This window comes from Hipposideros armiger, unplaced genomic scaffold (genome assembly GCF_001890085.2).
Source record: "Hipposideros armiger isolate ML-2016 unplaced genomic scaffold, ASM189008v1 scaffold_50, whole genome shotgun sequence".
NCBI classification, from domain to species: domain Eukaryota; kingdom Metazoa; phylum Chordata; class Mammalia; order Chiroptera; family Hipposideridae; genus Hipposideros; species Hipposideros armiger.
The window spans coordinates 1943593-1951207 of NW_017731400.1; positions in this window are offsets into that span (position 1 = coordinate 1943593).

Below are 7615 nucleotides of genomic sequence, written 5' to 3' on the forward strand. Positions count from 1 at the left end.
AGTGGACATTTTGGTCAACGTTGCTCAAGCAGTAGTTCGCCATAATCAGAAGTGTCTGGATGCTGATGGTAACCACTTTGAGCACCTCTTGTAACTGCAGAAGTCAAATGTGACTTGTATTCATCTTTTGTTGTCAGTATATATTGAGTGTTACAATTTTAAAATAGTTTTCCTTTCTTAAAATGTGTATATGAATTTTGGCACCCTCTGTATATATATTTGTCTAGATGTTTGACACAAAGATTGTGTGTGTGTGTGTGTGTGTGTGTGTGTGTGTGTGTGTGTTTCAGAATGGTCTCTTTTACCATAGAGAATTTCTGAATATGTAGTTGAATGAGCTAAATAATAATAAATGCCATTGAGAGAAAGAGATGATAACACACTTGATGAAATATGCATATATTGGTAATGCAGCAGCCCCTAACTGAGTAATTCTTAGGCTCCATGCCTTTGCATTGTACTACCTACATATATTAAACATGGCAAAACTGTCGGTATCACCAATTCTGGAGATAATGTGTGCAGTGTTGCATGTCATTCAACTGACAAACAATTGGCAGGTAGCTGTTACAATAGCAAGATGGATTCTTGTATGGGATGTGTTGATTGCTTATGTCAGTCCCTTTGAAATTTAACAGCAGTTGTAATTAGAGCTGTAAATCTCTTCTAACTATAATTAGATTACTATTTATACCCATTGTCATTTTTTTTAAAACAGCCTGAGACACTGCTATGGAGTGAGAGGTGTGTGTTGGGGGGGGGAGGGGAACACATTATGATTTCTTTAAAATAATAATCACTGTTAAGCATTATCTGCATGCAGCTTTGTGAGTTGAAATAGTGGGTCCCAAGGAAAATATTTCAGAGAGGTGGCTCCATGAATCTTTGGTCTCTGTGAAGGAAGTGTATTCCCCAAAGAAACAGCTCTAGTCTTTTCATGGGCTTCCTTCCCTAAGATAGACCATGCTGTCAATAGTTATACCTATCTATATGCATGAGAACAAAATGAGACGAGAGAATGTCTGTGTCATAGAAAACTGATTCTACATTTTACGTCTCATTAAATCTCAATTCCCTCTGAAAGCATCCTTTTGCTGACTCTGTAATCCAGTGAGAGTATGGAATAACACTGGAAATATAGCACTCATTTAGGATGCTGTGATGTTGCTGAAGGCAGTAGATGGGTTCTCAATTCTTTACCCTCCTCTGCTTAACCTTCTTACAAGTGCTAAATAAAACCATGGGAGAAAACAGATTGGTTTCACATTCAGGGATATTTTTATAACTAACCCTTGGACTTACTAATAACCAACGACAATATTCAGAATATTTAGGCAAGAGCTAAAATATGTGGAATCTGATCTTTGAGATGTACTGGGTTCCCACCCCCCTCAAGGGCTTTAAAAACCTTAAGTACTTTTTATCTTCTTAAATTAAATAAGAGGATCAACAAATGTGGCCAACTAGAGTCATGTGATGCCCAGATCAAGATTTGCTAATTATGTGATAGTAAAGCAGAGGGATGGATGCAAGAAGGGAGTAACGTCATGAGTATGGAAAGAGAGGTTCTTTCTACATTCCATTTCCATTTCCCCATCTTGAAAATGAGGACATTATACTAGATAATCTTTATAGTACATTCTAGCTCTAAGACCTGACTAGTATCTCTAAAGTCTGTGAGCACTTGTTTCCAGATTTAATATGTAGTAAAAGTCTTTGAGCTGGCTTTATAAAGGCAAGTAGCTAGCTATGATAGGCTTTCTCCATAACTCAGAGCAGAGGTTCCAAATACTGACATAAAAAAAAATTAAGCCATAAAAGTACTAGAAGAAAATATAAGTCATTTCTAAAAATATAATCATAGAAAATGGAAAGCCTTTCTAAGTATGGCATACAACCCAAAAAGAGCTGCATCCTAAGAGTGGATTGTGGAGTGTGCAGTCTTCAAGTTGGCTTCATTCTGGGTAGAGATGTCACACATAGATTGTTAAAGTGTTTGGATTTGCTATACTTAGAATCTCAGAAACTCTCATCAATACTGCCATTAGCTGTGAGATGTGTGCACTGAAATTATTAATAACAAAAAATCAAAGTTTGTGAATGATATACACGTTTTAATACAAATTAGAGCAGTGATAAGAGTATCTGTATATTTTTACTATCATGTATTTGCATTATTGTTTCCCTGAGGAGGAAAAATGTGGGAGAATTTCAGCTGGGATGTTGGGAATTTCACATCAGAAAGTGTTATATAAGTAAATGTCACTCAACTTGTGTATCATGATGAAAAACAGTAAGTTGAGTGCTACTGATTCAACACATTATTCTGTATAAATACATTTAACATGAGGCATGCTGCACATCTAACAAGGTTTTTTCAGACCCCTTCTATGAGAGGAATGCTTACCAGATCTTACTTTGGGTTCATTTGGTGTTCACTCAGTTCTGAAGATATGTATACAAATAAACACCCCATTTTTCATGAGGCAGTGTTCCACAAATGGTATCACTAACTCACCCAGCTCTATGTGGTGTCCTAATATTATAATCCCTAAAAGAGTGCATTTTTGTCCAGCCAGATTTTCTTCCAGCTATAGTTCATATAATGGTAGGCAAATTTTTCCAGGTTGCAGTGATATGATGAAGCTCTTAGAAATGTCAGAGAACTTCTTCCAATTCCTTGAGTCTATTGATCTTTCCCTCTGCATAATTGGCCATTTCTTGAAGGTATTGCAAGTTACCAGAAGACTTGCATTTTAACAACTATAATTCTAATCTCTTTATGGTAGGTCGAACACTGTCACTTTAGTCAAGTTTTCTCAGTCAAAACTATTTGCTAGAACACAAATAATTAGTAGAAGTAGAGGCCACAGCAGAATAAACAAAGCTCAACATAAACTATATTTAACTCAGAAAATCTTGGAAAGCACTGATTGACTGGTATATGTAACAGGACTCAGGGACTGTTGGCAGAGGGAGAAGGGCAGGGGTGTTAGAAATGGCTATGATGTAATATATATATATATATATATATATATATATATATCCATCATTATATATGGCATATATAAATTTTATGTTTTACATATATACTCTTTCAGAAACAAAGCCATTTTAATTTGTATTCATTTTAACTTATATGTATTATTATTTATATGTATTTATATATATTATTTTAATTTTAATTTAAATAATAACTCTTATCTCGTGTGGGACAGTATTAAAGAAGTACTTATCTTCAGTAATATCTAAAGAAATCTATGACTATAACAAAAGCGTTTACTGAGTATGGTATTTTGAAGTAAATCACATGCAAACAATAAACAGTTAATTTAACAATAAAATAATTAACTGTACTTTACAAACAACAAACAGCAGGTGGAATCATGCTATTCTTTTCTCTTAGGTTTAGGAAAATCTTTAAGTAGATGTGTGATATTTATTGGCTACATTTATACATGGGTCTCCAGTGGGCATCTTAGGGCACATAGCAACTTAACAAAACCAAAACAAATGACCCCTCTAACTACACCTATTTCTCCCAATATATATCACCATACTCCAGGTTGCTGGAGCCCAACAAGGAGTCACCTCTGGTTTCATTGTTTCCCCACTACACAATTTGTCAGCAAGCCCTGTGGATTCAGTCTTCAAAATATAATATGAATCTGTTCACTTTTCTCTAACTGAGCTACTAGCACCATAGGCCAAATTACCATCATCTCTTTGCTGGACTCCTCCAGGCAACCCTTAACTGATTTCCCTTTTTCTTTGATTGCCTTTCTGTAATCCATTCTCCATATAGCATCCCAGTGATCTGTGAAACATAAATAAGATTATGTCTCTCCCTTGCCTAAAATCTGCAAGTGCTTTTCCATCACAGTTGAAACCAAATCTAAACTCCTTATCACAGCCCAAAGGACTGCAAAGCTGATTCCCAACTACCTCTTTGATCTCGTGGTCCACCTTTCTCTTCCCTCTTTCTTGATAACACCTTACCCTTGCTCTTTTTGGATGACACCAGTAAAGTTTGAATTTTGCTATCACAAAATGTCTTATCCTTCAGGAAGGCAAAATTCATCTGCCTATCTGTAATTTTCCAACCTTATAAAAGTCTTAGAAGAGAAGTTACCTAGATAAACTATATAAATATTTTTTCCTCTTACAGAAGTATTTTAAAAGCACTTCTTTTTCCCCAGAGACTGCTCCTGGACAACACTGTGTCCTTTGAGTTTTGAACCCAATAAGAACAGCAGTAACATCTATGCTGCCCTATCAAACTTACTTGTAAAGATGGTCTATTTCTTATTTATTGGTTTTCAGCTTTATTTAGATATAATTGATGTATTACACTGTGTAAAGTTAAAGTGCACAACATGATGTACATGTATCAAGTGACAGCAAAATAATTACCATATAAGTTTAGTTAACACATCCTCCATCACCTCAGTTTTGTTTTTGTTTTTGTTTTTGTTTTTTTGGTGAGAACAATTCAGATCTACTCTCTTAACAATTTTCAAGTACAGAATACAGTATTATTGACTATGTCACCATGATCGCCTATTTATTTTATATATTTGCTAGATTATTTTTTAAATGTATAATAAGCAAGGGAAATATTACTTCAAAATGGCCAAGCCTCATCACTACATTCTTTAATTACTGCCATTCATCACATCAAGTTTTAGTCATTCTGTAGTAATCCAATTGTTTTAGCAACACTAGAAAGCTTACTTCTTAGTAGTTAATAACTTCTCTTATAATCCCAGTCTTAGGAAAGTAATGTTTGATAAGAGACAGCAGATATCTTATTGCTTTGAATCCACTGTATTTTTGGAGACTTAAAAAGACAAAACAAAAAGTCAGAGTGGTATGATCCAATTCAACTTCTTGGTTCTAAGGAGAAAAAAAAATCCACATAGAATAAGAAGCTGGCTGGATACCCAATAGCTCTTAGCAAACATTATTTTAATGAGTTAAGTGTAAATGAATCACAAACACATGGACTAAATTTTTCTCAAAAAATGCACATAAGTTTAAAATGGAGGGAACAATACCTTTTATAAAAATATATCATGGTTTCTGCCACAACCCAAACATTGATATAATAGCTTGAGTTGTTTCACAATCTGAAAGTACATCTGGATTCATCCAACTCTGGTCTTTTTTTTTTCTTTTCAATAAATAAGTGCTTCAGAATTACTTAGAATAGTTCAATATAGAAAAGTCTCTTGTTTTCTTATCAGAAGAAATTTTCTGGTTCTCAAGTATATAAAACATCCTTGATATTTCATGTATATAAATTATTAAACATTACTTTTAAAATATATATAATAGAGAATACCTATTCATTCATTCTAAAAAAAAGTCAATATACTCACACATATGCAAGCACCTACCAGAGGCAGAGATCAACCTTTAAAGGAGATGAATAAACACTTAGTACTCTAAAACATTGGGCAATAAAAAAATCATACTGAGAAACCTGAGGGTAATTTGATAAACTATCAAATTTCAGAATTTAGGCAATTTTGTTTGAATTTGAAATAAGTATAAATGTTGACTAGGTATACTAAGCTTAGAAAAACGTAAAGTTTTAGTGGGCTTAGATCATGGAATGGAAAAGATTATCAGAAAAAAATACATCTGCCATAAATAAATTTGCCATAGTTCATTTGAAAACTAACTGAAGTCCCCTTCAACTCTGTGTTACAGTTTCCTAGAGTTCCTAGAGAAATGCTTAGCAACTTTCCAAGCTTGTAGTTCATCTCCTTCTACTGAAATTCCCTCTTGGGGTAGACTTGGTGATCCTTTGACACTGAGCATCCAGCTTCCTTTGGGATGATGTTAAGAAGGGAAGATAATGTCATCTGCTCTCACTCATTCAAACATTATGGATCCATTTTCATGAAGCCTCATTCAAATATTATAGATCCACTTTCTTCTTTTTTTGCAAAGCAGTTTTGGGCTATCTCTGTGTTTTTTACAAGAGATGTTGTACTTTGAAATATGGAAATAATAGATGTAATCATTATTTATAGGCACATGGATCTCCCAATGTATTGAAATTCTAAGAACGCAAGAAACCGTTTTTATTGTTTACCTTGTTGCTCATTCTATTGTGCCCATGGTAGGAAGATAATAAAAGACTTTTGAAAGTATCTTCAAATCAGCAAGCTATTGTAAGAGCACTAAATGTTTTATTATAGAGTTATGCAGGAAAGAAGACTCCCTCTTTTCCACCCCCCTTCCGCCCTTCCTTTCCTTCTATTGCCCTCAAACATCTAAGCTAGAAATTGGCCTGCCTGTACTGTGCCTTCCTGTAAATCTCTAAACTTTACAGACAAATCCATTCGTTTATCCATGAGAGCTTAAGGTCTGGACTGTCACTCTAATTTTACTCTCATTTGTTAAGCAAGGAGTTTGAAATATCTATTTTAATGAATTCCTGTCTTATATATACAGAGAAACTTGAAGTTAATCCTACTTAAAGTGTTATCTAGTAAGGTTTTATTTAAAAGATCTACATATTTGTCAAATTAAAGATTATACTCCAGACCATTTTTTGCTACTTAGATGTTAACCCACAAACCAGACACAAGTCTACTTTCTGTAAGGAAGAAAGTAAATTTAATTCATAATGGAAAACCTATTTTCCCAGACATTCTAATGCTGCTAAACTTCAACCATAAGTGGCATGATATTTAAAATTAAAACTTTGTAATTCTTCTTCAAAAAAAGCTGAATTTCAGAAATTATAAAGTTATAATATAAAGTGGAGAAAAAGATCAACGATTTGTACAGCTAAGCAGTTTCATGTTGAAAATGTAGCAATTGCCAACAGAAATGGATTTCATTGTATATAAACCAAAACAAAGCTTCCACACATAAATGTTTATTGCTTGTGGACATAAGTCTATGTCTGCCCATTTTGACTAACAGGCACCAGGGACTTACTCTTCCAGTGTATATACATGAAGAAATTGGGTAACAATAATGAATGCCATCTTTTAAACAGTTTTATTATAAGACAGAATAAAGGTTAACCCTTAATCCTAATCAATCTTATTACTCTAATTATAATAGTATGTTTTAGGTAGAAAAATAAATTTGAAATGACATAGGTTAATTAGTTAATTAAGGAATATTTCATGGGAAAACCGCAAGAGGAAAAAAAAGACAAATATTGGTTAAAATCAAAGAAATGGTTTCTATTTGCATTTCTCTGATGATTAGTGATGTTGAGCATCTTTTCACATGTCTGTTGGCAATCTGCGTGTCCTCTTTGGAGAAACGTTTATTCAGGTCCTCTGCCCATGTTTTAATTGAACTGTTTGTCTTTTTGTTGTTGAGTTGTATGAGTTCCTTATATATTTTGGATATTACCGTATTTGCCGGCGTATAAGATGATTTTTTGGCCCTGAAAAATATGCCTCCAAGTGGGGGGTCGTCTTATACACCAGGTACACTTCAGATAGACTGCCCATAGTGCTTGCCCCATGCCATAGTGGCCTCCCAATGCCCGCCCAACTTCATTCCACATACCGTTCAGGCATCAGCAGCACTGCTGGGTGTATGCTCGGCTGTGTGCGATTTTGCGAGTGTGGTAAATTCG